At 36.9% G+C, this 14,051-nt stretch overlaps 1 non-coding gene and 1 pseudogene across 1 annotated transcript; one reads left to right on the top strand and one right to left on the bottom strand.

Moving 5' to 3' along the window:
- Positions 1-5,037: 5,037 nt before the first annotated feature.
- On the bottom strand, positions 5,038-5,144 carry LOC140960629 (small nucleolar RNA R71). The gene has a single exon (XR_012172229.1). It is a non-coding gene; the product is annotated as a small nucleolar RNA R71 (small nucleolar RNA).
- Positions 5,145-5,809: 665 nt separating this feature from the next.
- LOC140959311 (uncharacterized) lies at positions 5,810-12,955 on the top strand (annotated as a pseudogene).
- Positions 12,956-14,051: the final 1,096 nt, after the last annotated feature.

Here is a 14,051-nt window from a genome sequence, read left to right as displayed (position 1 = left end):
CAAAGTCGTGAGTTGGGTAATTTTGCTCATACGGCTTTAACTGCCGTGAGACATAAGCAATTACTTGACCTTCTTGCATAAGTACACACCCTAGCCCTCTTTTTGAAGCGTCACTATATACAGTGAAGTCCTTGTCATCTTCAGGGAGGATTAATACAGGTGTAGTTGCGAGTTTTGTTTTCAAGGTTTCAAAACTCTTGTCACATGCTTCATTCCAAATGAACTTTGAATTCTTCTGCGTAAGTTTGGTAAGAGGAATGGCAATTGACGAAAATCCTTCCACGAATTTTCTATAATAGCCAGCTAAACCAAGAAAACTTCTTACTTCACTCACTGTCTTTGGGTGTGGCCAATCCTTGATTACCTCTACTTTCTTTGGGTCTACTGACACTCCAAGTTCAGAAATTATATGGCCTAAGAATGTCACATTCTTTAACCAAAATTCACACTTCTTGAATTTGGCATAGAGTTCTTTCTCACGTAGTGTTTGCAGAGTGAGACGTAGATGTTCTCTATGTTCTTCTTCACTTCGTGAGTATATCAAGATATCATCTATAAAAACAACCACAAACTTTTCGAGGTACGGTTTGAGCACTCGATTCATCAGGTCCATGAATGCTACAGGAGCATTTGTCAGACCAAAGGGCATTACTGTGAATTCGTAATGTCCATATCTTGTTCTAAAAGCAGTTTTAGGGCTATCCTCTGACCTTTAACTGATGATATCATGATCTTAAATCAAGCTTTGAGAAAACTTTGGCTCCCTTTAGCTGATTAAAAAGATCATCTATTCTCGGGAGTGGGTACTTATTCTTTATGGTTATCTTGTTCAACTCCCGGTAATCAATACATAGCCTCATGCTCCCGTCCTTTTTCTTTACAAATAGCACTGGAGCTTCCCACGAGGATACATTTGGGCGAATCTGCTTTTTGTCTAATAATTCCTGGAGTTGCTCTTTTAACTCCTTCAATTCAGCTGGAGCCATTCGGTATGGTGCCTTTGATATGGGTGCAGCACCAGGGATCAAATTGATTTCAAATTCTACTTCCCTATCGGGTATCTTCCCCGGTAATTTCTCAGGGAAAACATCTGGAAATTCTTGAACAATTGGAAGATCTTCTAACTTTGGGGCTTCTTCTTCCTTGATCTAATTGATCATTGTCAGATAAATCTCTTCACCTCTTTTTATGGCCTTCCAGGCTTGTGAAGCAGATAGTAGATATTTCCGTTCTTTGGATTTCCTGTGGTATATGACTTCCTCTTTGTTCGAAGTCTGAAGTCTAATATCTNAGGAAATCCAAAGAACGGAAATATCTACTATCTGCTTCACAAGCCTGGAAGGCCATAAAAAGAGGTGAAGAGATTTATCTGACAATGATCAATGAGATCAAGGAAGAAGAAGCCCCAAAGTTAGAAGATCTTCCAATTGTTCAAGAATTTCCNTAATTACTTTACTCGTCGGTGTTGCCACTCTTAAGGGTTCACTAAGAGTATCATGTTTAAGTTTAAGCTTTTTAGCAAATCTTCTAGACACAAATGAATGTGTGGCACCACAATCAAACAAAGCATATGCAGGCATTTTATTGAGTAAAATGGTACCTGCCACCACTTCGTTGGTATTATCAACTTCTTCTTGGGTTATTGCGTACACCCGAGCATTAGTCTTGTTTTCATGTTGTTTACTGGGCCCCGTCCCTTTGTCCTTGTTGTCTAGACAGTCTTTAATCCTATGGCCCACCCTTCCGCACTTGAAACAAGCTCCTGTCCTCCGATAACATTCTCAAACATGTTTCTGTCGACATGTATCACACCATTTCCCTTTGTCGTTACCAGCACTGCCAGGACTTCCTTTGAAAGACCCTCCTGAATAGTTCGGTTTCTTAAACTTGGGACCATTCTGAGTAGATTGGTTGATCATCGGCCTTTTGTTTTCTTCCTCGCGTCTCTTGATATCCGTTTCTGTGCTCATTGCAGCGCCCATCAAATCTGCAAAGCTGCTAGGTTTGAATACGGCCAGTGCCAACTGAATTCGACTATTGAGTCCCTTTTTGAAACGATGCATTTTTAACGTTTCATCCGACATGATCGTTGGGACATAAGTTCCCAGATCGTTGAATCGTGAAATGTACTCCATTATTGAGATGTCTAGAGCCTGTTTGAAGCTTTCAGATTCACCCAACTTCTGTAGTCGAAATTCGGCTGGGCAGTATTGTTTCAAAAGCTCTCTTTTAAAAATCTGCCATGTGATCTATTCCACTACTGTCAAAGATGGCGACACAGTTTCCCACCATTTCCTAGCCCGGTCTTCCAAAAACGGTGTTACAATCTCCACTCTCAGTTCTTCAGGTATCTCCAGTAAATGCAATTGTGTTTCGACGTTGTTGAGCCAGTTGTGACTGACTTCCGGGTCTGGGTTTCCATCGAAGGTTGGAATTCGATTCCTTCTTAGAGATTCATAATGGTATTTAATTCCACGCGGTTGTGGTTCTTGAGGTGGTTGGATGGCGTTAGCTAATGGGTTCACAAATCCTTGCAACGTTGCAGCAACGATAGTGGCTATTGCCATCATATCTTCTTGGCTGAGGTTTACTCTCTGAGGTGGTGGTGGATTTTAATTTTGATTGGCGACACGAGGGTTACGGTTGTTTTGGGGTGGTCTGCCTGCCATATCTTATAAACATGTATTTTATTAATTTGTTTGCCGCAAAGTATAATTAAAATAATTTCATTAAATTTTTGAAATTCATACAAGCAAAAGTTCCGAAACAAATGGTAAATCAAATAATTCTTAATACAATCAATGTCTAGCCTAGATTCCTCTCTCTACTAGTCTATAACCTCTCCATCACCTACTGCCTCGTTAATTTCTTCTTCCATCGGGTTTCCTTCAAGTTGCTCTACGAGTTCTTCCATGTTGATCACTTCATTTTGCAGGTGCTCAATGTAATTCTGCAGTTGTGTGTTGTGATAATCAAGGTTGTTTACTTGATCTTGTTGCTCCTGTATTGTTGATTGGCTTACTTTCTCATTGAGTTCTTAATCTGCGATCTGTTCCTCCAGACGGCGTTGTGTTTTAAGAAGGCTATCGTCCCGGATTTTGAGGGTAAAAATCCTATCCTGAGCTTCGTTTAACTCTTGCTTGGTGATTTCGTGTCGACGTTCCGACTCTAGATAATAAGCGGCATAACGTCTTACGTCTTCGCGTACTTTCTTCTCTTCCTCTCTGGCCTCACGAAGATCCTCCGTCATGCATACATTATTCCCGTCTAACTGGAAATTATCTCTTTCGAATTTCTCATTTTTTTCTTTCAGTGTTTTAATTTCTGACTCCTTTTCGTGAAGTTGATTTTGAAGTTCATTTATAATGCGTTGAAGATCCATTTTATTTTTCTAAAAAAAAACAATTTTATACATAAGATACTTATCAAATTTTTAAATATGAAATAGAAGGATAATAGAAAGTTTCAAAATAATTTGGAACACAAAGTATTTTCTTAGTCACAAATTTTATTACAGCCCAGATATTATACTGCTAATCTAATCGAACATCTCTCCGCCATCGCTGTCACTGGCGCTGTCATCTCCGGCCACCTCCATCGGTGCTACCTCCTCTTCCTCCATGTTCTCTATCACCAAATGCAGGTAATTATTCTAATCTTGAAGTCTGTCCATAGTGCCATGGAGCTTCGAAATGTACCGATCCTGTCTGGCGTTGTACTCCTCCTGGCGCTGACGGGCCTGAGCAGCACGTCCTCGCTCTATCTCCACTCTATCCAATAAATCCTTGTTAAGTGCAGATAAGCGCGTGATACGAGCAAAATCGGTCGGTATCTGCAGCAGCTGGCTCTCCGCCAAGTCCAGATGATGATTCAATCGTTGTACATCGGTCTCCAGTATGAGTCTACTCTCAATAATCTCCTGTTTCTCTAACTTTTCTCAAGCCAGTTGCGCCTTCAAGGTCGCAATTTCTCTAATCTGATTGTCAATCGTGAGCTGGCGCATGCGAAGGGAAGCCTGAGCACATTTACGTGGAGCAGCCATTTATAATCGAAGGCAAAGCATCATAATCATATAAATGATAGAAAGGCACAAAGTGGTCATGGAAAAATTTTGATACTAAGAATTGCGAAGCGATTGAAGGGATAGATTTCTGAAGTCTATTCAAAATTTAAGAATCAGATGAAATTTTGATTTCAAGAACAGATGAAAGTTGGACTCAAATTTGGATGCACTAGGCTTTTGCAAAAATTTGACTTCGCCAAATTTTCTCTATCAAAATCCCAGCGGGATTATGAATCTGGCGGCTTGATACCACTAAAATGTCACGCCCCGTGTCCAAAGCGTCGGTGACATCCGGCATTGTTTAACAATTATATTGAAAACAATAAAGCCTCGTATCAAATTAAACCAGTCTTTTTCATAAATAAAGTATTGTTTTACAATGACAATGAAATAAATACATCAGAGTTGCGAAATGCGGAAAACTAAACAAAAGGGATAAAGTGGTTCTTGATCTTGATCATCGTTCACCAACCCCAGAAAGCTTCCTGCTCCTCCTTATTTATTTGCTCTTCAGTTTTATCTGAAATTTGTAAGGGGTGAGTGTTTTGGGAAACATGGCGTAAGAACCCATCCAGGAAAATGAAGATGAAATTCAATTTCAACATGATCATGATAGGCGAAGAACACTTGGAGATCACATGAATCTTACACGTACTAGTGCACCTTCATGTCTAATTTTTCCACCTGATGCATCTCATTTCAATTTTAAGCCTGGTATTATCCAAATTTTACCCATCTCTCATGGCTTAGATTATGAAAATCCATACATGCATTTACGAGAGTTTCAAGAAGTGTGCAACACATATAATGATCTAAATTGTAGCATGAACACCATTCGACTTAAGCTTTTTCTTTTTTCTTTAAAAGTTAAAGCTAAAAATTGGCTACAAAATCTTAGATCGGGATCCATTCGAACTTGAGATGAATTGCAACAACAATTTTTGAAAATTTTTTTTCCATCTCATAGAACAAATTCTTTCAAAAGGTAAATCGTCACTTTCGCTCAAAAAAAAGGAGAAAATTTTTATCAGTATTTGGATAGATATAAAGAATTGATTAACCTTTGTCCTCATCATGATTCTAAAATATGGAGAGTTATTTCTCAATTTTATGAAGGCTTAACACCTAAAGATAGACGAATGGTTGAATTTATGTGTAATGGAACATTTGAAGATAAAGATCCAAACAAGGCAATTGAGTATCTCGATTAATTAACTGAAAATGCTCAAAATTAGGACACTATAGGAACAATCGAACCATCAAACAAGATTCCATCTCCCACATCTAGTGGAGGTATGTACACCCTCAAAGATGAACATGATCTCCAAGCTAGATTTACCTCTTGGCAAGAAAAGTTAAGGCACTTTAATTGAAAAAGAATGGTAAATTAAAATCTGTTCAAAAAATTGTGTGTCACATCTATGATACAAGTGATCATTCTACAAATGATTGTCCCATTTTGCCCTTTTTAAAGAATGTCTCCATGAGCAAGACGATGTTTTGAATAACTTCAAAAGACCAAATTTTGAACTATTTTCTCAAAGTTACAATCCAAGTTGGCGAAATCATCCAAATTTTAGTTGGAGAAATGATAATGCTGCACAATTTTCACAACCACATTTCCAAAATCAACAAAATTTTCAAAATTATGCACCTTATGTTCCTCCACCTAAAAAGAACTTGGAAGATATATTGAATTCTTTCATTGCAAAGCAAGAGTCCATCAATATTCAAACTGCTCAAACCATGATATATTTGAAAGATACTCTTGCTAAATTTGCATCTGCGCTTAATGTTCATGAAAAAGGTAAATTTCCTTCACAATCACAGCCTAATTCCAAGGATCATCATTCACAAACTGGAACTTCTGGAACTCAACCGATGGATCAGGTAAAATCTGTTATTATCTATCACAATGGTAAGGTTGTGGAAAAATTCATGTTTGAACCTTGTGAAGATGATGATAAATCAGCTTCAAAGGGTAAAGAAGTGGAACCCATAACTTGCGAAGAAGAGGATCANTGTATAGAAGAGAACGCATAATCGATCGAAATTTTAAATAGATTAGTCAGCAATTTTCGAAAATATGAACATACATATAAGCATGTCATATTATGTATATCAAAGTTTAAAATAGAAACGAAGTACATAACAAAAGCCCACTTACAGTATCTTGAAGAAAATTTCTTGTTGAAAATCGGGCAGCACTTCGACGCTATTTCAACAACTGTGATCTCTAATTGAGCAGCACTTCGATTATAACTTCGAGTACACTGAGTCGTGATTTTGACAGCACTTTGACGCAGTATTGCAACTCCGGACTGCACGAACTTTTCTTCCTTTTCCTTGCTTGAATCGGCCGAGGGTTTTTGTGAAGAGGGGAGAGCCGACACTTTTTGAGAGGTTGAGGGAGAAATTGTGAAGTGCATCTCCTAGCATTGCATGTCATATTTATAGATGAGTCTTGCCCTTTAGTCTCCCCCCTTGGCCGACCCCTTGGAGCACAAGAAATGGCTTAATTGAGATCATTATGGTGGTTCAAAATCTCAAGCACCCTTAATTGTCATCTTGATTTTCTAAAGGGTCATTTCTTGCATCATTAATGTGTCTTAACCTTTAGCTCATCCCTTAGCTTCAGCCTTGGTTATCTTAAAGGTTTTTTCTTGCATAATAAGTTTGTCCAATTCCTTGGCTCAACTTCTAGCTCCCTTTTTGGCCTTGTTAGGACAAGCTTTGTTGAGTTGCTTTGAGCTGAAGAATCGCGTCCTTGAGCTTGGGTTTTACTCCTCCAGTGACAATACTTCAATGGATGCGGTTATTCGCAGCTCAGCTTCATGTTGAATTAATTTCCGAGCTCTGAAGCTACTTTCTCGAGTTATGTTAGCTGAAAATCTAAGTTCATATTTAAGTCTATAGTTAGAATGAAAGTTGGTAAGATTAGTTGAAGCTAAATTTCAAGTTTGTATTTCTTACATTATTTGCTTTGGATCAAAATTTCCGGGTTCTCACATCCAACATCTCAATATCTCAAATATCAACTAAAATATCAATTCTAAACTTCAACCCATTTCCAAACTTGAATAAAATATAACATACTTACACCATCTTGAAGATCTTGAAGAGAGGATCACAAATCTAACTTCATTTCATAATTTCCTTGAACAATTCTCCCATAGATTGAAGAAGAAATGAAGAAAATGGAAGGAAGGAGGGTTTCGTTGGAAGAGAAAGAAGAAAAATGAGGAAAATTATGATACCATTCGATTTTTATGCCTTCCCAACACCAAAACACGTTTTTCAACTTGCGGCCCTATTGGGCGGATGTCTTTTTCCGCTCGGGCGCGGAACTCTCGGCCAAAACACCATTTTTCTGAACAAGACCCGCTCGGGCGCACATTAATTCCCGCCCGGGCGCGCACTCTGCGCACATCCACTACAAAGATTGCTTCTGAAACGCCTTTACATATCATAATTTGGAAAAGTGGTAAACAAGAAAGTTGTAGCCCTATGTCTTGGCTTGCATCTCCAATTAGCCTCATGTTATTTGGAGGTCTGAGTAAAAAGTTATGCTCAATCTCCCAACACGTGTCATTGTAGGAACGACGATACGCACGACACACTTCGGGGCGCTTTTGGCTCGTCTTCCCTAATGATTTGAACAAAACTCAAAACATGAAAGTTATAGCCTTATGTCTTATATTTCTAATGAAAGTAGCCTCACATCAATTGAATCAATATAAAAAATATTATGCTAAAAACCACAACTACTGCCACATTTTTTATACCGTTTCTGCACTTCCATTACCTATTTAGCTCAAATTCATCCTTTGATTCTACCCATCCATTATCTATTCCATTCTATAACATTCATTACCATTCATACCATAACGTAAAGCCATAAACCATCACAACTACTGCCACAATTATTTTTTTTTTCAAAATTCGGGCATTACAATTCCTCCCCTCTAAAAATAGATTTCGTCCTCGAAATCAATCATCTCTTTCAAGTCTAAGATGTAATGATCAATACTGAAAATAAAACCGAGAATAGAAGTGTACTTCATTTGAATAACTCTGGATATTTATGTCTCATTTTATCTTCTAATTCCCAAGTTGCCTCTTCTACTCCATGTCTGTTCCACTGTACTTTAATCAACGGTATCAATTTATTTCTGAGTTGCTTATCTTTTCTATCTAGAATTTTAATCGGTCTCTCAATGTAGCTCAAATTCTGATCTAACTCAACTTCATCGAGTGGAAGTACATGAGAAGGATCTGGATGATATTTCCTCAACATGGACACATGAAAAACATCATGAACACCTGATAACGCAGGAGGAAGAGCTAATCTATAAGCCAAATCACCAACATGTTCCAAAATCTCATACGGACCTATGAATCTCGGTAATAATTTACCCTTCTTTCCAAATCTAACTGTACCACGGAAAGGAGATATTTTAAGAAAAACTCTGTCACCTTTTTCAAAAATCAACGGCCGTCTCCTGATGTTCGCATACTTAGCCTGCCTATCCTGAGCTGCTCTCATACGACTCTGAATCAATTTCACCTTCTCTGTCATATCTCTTATCATATCAGGTCCTACAATTGGTGCTTCAGATAAATCATCCCAATACAGAGGAGATCGACACTTTTTGCCATATAATGCTTCAAATGGTGACATTCCAATGCTCACTTGATCACTGTTGTTATAAGAAAACTCGACAAGTGGTAACGAATCCTGCCAACCAATACCGAAATCCATCACTACAGCTCTTAGCATATCCTCTAATGTCTGAATAGTACGTTCTGACTGTCCATCTGTCTGAGGATGATATGCTGTACTCAAATGCAAACGAGTACCAAGGGCCTCTTGTAAACTCTGCCAAAAATGAGAAGAAAATCTGGGATCACGATCTGATACAATTGACTTAGGCACACCATGCAATCTCAAAACTTCTCTGATGTATAATCTGGCCATCTGATCATGCATATATGTCATCTGATAAGGAATGAAACACGAAGACTTAGTTAATCTGTCAACGATAACCCAAATTGCATCGCAACCCCTCGACGACCTCAGCAATTTTGTGACAAAGTCCATGGTGATATGGTCCCACTTCCATTCTGGAACCTTAAGGTTATGCAAAAGACCTCCTGGTCGCTTTCTTACTACTTTCACTTGTTGAAAATTCAAACAACGAGATACAAATTCTGCTATGTCAGATTTCATTCTTTTCAACCAAAATTGTTTCTTCAAATCATTGTAAATCTTTTTACTTCCAGGGTGTATACTGAATTTACTGCAATGAGCATCACACAAAATTTGCATCCTCAACTCTGAAATATTAAGAACTACAATACGATCATTCACAAACAAAATACCCTCATTATTGACCTGAAATTCTGATTGATGTCCTGATATGACGAGTTCAACTGATTTCTGAATGCTTTGATCCAACCTTTGGGCCTCCTTAATTTTTACAAACAACTCGGTCTCTGCCTGAATCATAAATACTCTTATAGGTTGAGTATCTACCATAAAATCCAAACCAGAAAAACAACATTCTTCTACTAAATCAGATACACTGCTAGTGATCAAAGACATATTACATACTTTTCTGCTCAAAGCATCGGCTGCTGCATTAGACTTTCCTGGATAATATTTTATTTCGCAATCATAGTCTTTCAACAAGTCTAACCAACGTCTCTGTCTCATGTTCAACTCCGCTTGTGAAAAGAGGTATTTCAAACTCTTATGATCAATGAATATCTAAAATTTCTCACCATACAAGTAGTGACGCCAAATCTTTAAGGCAAAAACCACTGCTGCTAGTTCCAAGGCATGCACTGGGTATCTAGACTCATGTGGCTTCAACTGTCGTGAAGCATAGGCAACTACACGGCCATGCTGCATTAATACACAACCCAGTCCTTGATGTGAAGCATCAGTGTGCACTGTAAATCCTCCTACACCTGATGGAATAGTCAGAACTGGAGCACTAGTCAATCTCTGCTTAAGTTCAATAAAACTAGCCTCACATGTCTGTGACCAAATAAATGGTGCATTCTTTTGTGTCAGCTGGGTAATTGGCGTTGCAATCTGTGAGAATCCTTTAATAAATCTGCGATAATAGCCTGCCAAACCCATAAAACTACGTACCTCAAGAACTGATGTCGGTCTAGACCAATTGATGACTGCCTTAACTTTACTCGGATCAACTGATATACCAGCCCTTGAAATCACATGTCCAACGAAAACTTACAAACTCTGCCACGCTGCTGTCTCCCTGTCACAACGTCATAAACTCCCTAATCAGGTGGGAGCGTACTTCCTCTGTGAAGTACTTGGAGTAAAACACTTACTTGAAATACTCCCAAGTAAGGGTCTGCAAATTTACTGCCACCAATGCACTCTCCCACCACAGTCTGGCATCTCCTAATAACAAGTAAGTAGCCCATCTGACCCTGTTTGCATCCTGTAGCTCCATAAAAGCTAATATCACCTCGGTGGACTTAATCCATCCCTCTGTTATCATCGAGTCAGTAGTCCCCGAAACATCTTTTGGATCCATCCTCCTGAATCCCTCATACACCGCCTCTGGCCTAGGCGGCCTCACTCATCTATGTCCCCCAGCATTGTTCCCCGCAAACTGTGAGAAGAACTGAGTCATCCCGTCAAGCATCTGTTCCTGCATATCTGGCGGTGGGCGAGGAGGAGTGGCCCTCTCCTTATGCCGAGTCTCTCTATCCTCTTCTGTGACGAACCATATATTAAAATACTAATACTTTAACATTTGCGGAAAAATTTAAATTTTTCTTATTAAATAATTTATTAAAATTATAGCTCTTAAAATAAATTAACAGTCATCACTCATACTATAACAATATTAATATTAAAACTCCATCATTTAAAATAAATCACCAACATTCAATTAATCCAAAAATCCCAAAGAAAAAACACCAATTTAATGTAAAACTATTCTATCAAAATTACAAATTTTAATTGCTTCTCTCCAATCCAAATAAATCAAAAGTCAGAGTAAATAGTTTAAAAACGTGCGTAATAATATAACTTAAACTACAAGGTCATCAGGTTTGCACTGCCACTGGTCCGAGCCTGCTCACTGGTCACCACCTACCATCTCCTCAACTACATTATCTTCATGGATCATGTCTAGTGAGTCTAATGACTCAGCATGCATAAACCGTGAATAACGAATAATACGTAATAAAATCCATGCAATTTAAACTTAGCTTGTATATAAAATATTTTAAGCATAAATATGTATAACGTAACTTCCTTACATAAACACTTTCGTAAAAATCATAAAATCATAGTTTTCATACTTGTTATGCATAATCATAGACGTAAATAATTTTGCGTAGAGTTCTGTTCAATGCAAGTGGCCCATACACATAAATCGTTTGATCAAACTAAACCGCAGTACTGGGGGGGATCAACACAGCTTTTCGACTAGATGTCTACTCCCACATACATAAATCCCCGATCATACTTTACCTGGTGGATAGGTCTCCAGTCATGCTTTACCGCTTTCCAATCCCGTAACATAATTTGGCCACAAGACAAATCACATAGCTCAAAAATAATTATTTTGCACGTGATACATATTTATGAACATCGTGGACTTTGTTTGAACACCCTGGACTTGCTGCCATAACCTTATAATTTAAATAACTAAACTTAGCACAAAAGCTCAAACGTACACATGCGACTCCCGAATTAATTAAAATAGCATATGACTTACCGAACGACTCGGGATGATAAACATAAAAATTGTACATTAATTAAATTTTTTATAATATGAATTTATAGTTTTTGTTTAATTAAATGTTTTAATGTTATATGTTTTATAATAAATTGTATAAAAAATAAGTTGTTGTGTAATTATAAGTTTTTACTATTTTTACAGGTTCGATAAAACAAGAACAACATTGGCGTTGCAAATGGGATTAAGATGATTCTTGGACCTGTAGAAAGTTTATAATAATATCTACAATATTGGTGACAAGCATGAGATAAAAATCTTCTCACAATTGAGATCAAATTGACCAAAAAATAAAGTTACCAAAAGAGTGACAATTTTACCAAGCTCTAGCATTTCGACCATATCTCTCAAATTACTTGGTCAAATGGTAAAGAAAAAAATAATATAATTCAAACAACTCAATTATCTACATGTTTTGTTTTATGTGGAAAAGAAAATTCGGATGGGAAGATTTTCAAATATGATGTGTATGATAACATAACTTGTGAAGAAGAGGATCAACAGACAGTGTCACCACCATTCCCTCGTGCATTGAAAAAAACCAAAAAAAATCTAATTTGAATTCTGATATATATGATTTTTTAAACAAGTAAGAATTAATATTCTTTTATTTGATGCAATAAAGCAGGTACCATCATATGCCGAATTTTTGAAAGATTTGTGCACTGTGAAAAGAAAATTGAATGTGAAAAAGAAAGCATTTTTAGCCGAACAAGTAAGTGCAATCATTCAAAATAATATACATTGAAATACAAAGACCCTGGTTGTCCTACTATTTCATGTATTATTGGAGAACGAAAGATTAAAAAAGTATTTTTTGATCTTGGAGCTAGTGTGAATTTACTTCCATATTCAGTTTATCAAAGACTCAATCTAGGCGAGTTAAAACCTACTTTGTTAACACTTTTACTTGCCGATAGATCTGTTAAAGTTCCAAGAGGTATGGTAGAAGACGTGTTGGTCCAAGTTGATAACTTTTTATATCCTGTCGATTTCATAGTTTTAGATACACAACCTATCGAAGCTTGTAATGCAATTCCTGTAATTTTGGGTCGTCCATTTTTAGCAACTTCTAATGCTCTTAAAAATTACAGGAATGGAATAATGAAGTTGTCATTTGGTAACGTGACCTTGGAGCTTAATGTTTTTAATCTTTGTAAGCAAACACATGACAAAGGAGATGAAAGTGAAGATGAAATTTTTTTTGAAACTCTCGTGGAAGAAAACATTCAAGAAAGGAGTACTCGTGAACAATTACATATCTATTCAATTGAAAATGTTAAAGAAACTTTTGAAATCGATCTTGATGATTTTATCAGGTATCACTCATTACTTGGATCAGAGAAAGAATTTGAGGCAAAATATGAGAACAAAGATGAACCACCCATATGGAAGTTAAAACCCTTTCCAGAAGAATTGAAGTATGCATTTCTTGGAGAAGATGAAACATATCCGGTGGTAATTTTTTCAAAACTAGCAAGTGATCAAGAAGGTAAATTAATTGATATACTTAAAAGACATAAAATTACAATTTGTTGGACACTAAAAGATCTTAAGGGGATTAATCCATTAATTTTCACTCACAAAATTCACCTAGAAGAAAATGCTAAAACATCTCAACAACCACAAAGGAGATTAAATCAACACATGAAAGGTGTTGTGAAAACTGAAGTTCTCAAACTACTTGATGTTGGAATTATCTACCCTATTTCTGATAGTAAGTGGGTAAGCCCAACACAAGTAGTTCCAAAAAAATATGGCATTAGAGTGATAAAAAAATGAAAAATGTGAATTGTTAACAAGTCGAGTCTCATCTAGTTGGCGGATTTGTATTGATTATAGAAAATTAAATGACGCCACTAGAAAATATCATTTTCTTGAAGGATATTTAGGCTATTATCATATTCCCATTGCACTCGAAGATCAAGATAAAACTACATTCACATGTCTTTTTGGAACATTTGCATTCAAAAGGATGCCATTTGGATTATGCGATGCCCTAGCAACATTTCAAAGATGTATGCTAAGCATTTTTAGCGACATGGTTGAAAATTGTTTGGAGATTTTCATGGCTGATTTAACTGTTTTTAGAAATACATTTGATAATTTTCTTCAAAATTTTGTAAAAGTTTTAAAAAGATGTGAGGAAAAAAGTCTTATTTTAAATTGGGAAAAATATCATTACATGATTACTTCTGGGA

This window comes from Primulina huaijiensis, chromosome 15 (assembly GCF_012295235.1).
Source record: "Primulina huaijiensis isolate GDHJ02 chromosome 15, ASM1229523v2, whole genome shotgun sequence".
Classification (NCBI taxonomy): domain Eukaryota; kingdom Viridiplantae; phylum Streptophyta; class Magnoliopsida; order Lamiales; family Gesneriaceae; genus Primulina; species Primulina huaijiensis.
The sequence above is the reverse complement of the archived record's forward strand: the minus strand, read 5'-3'. Positions and strand labels throughout refer to the sequence as shown.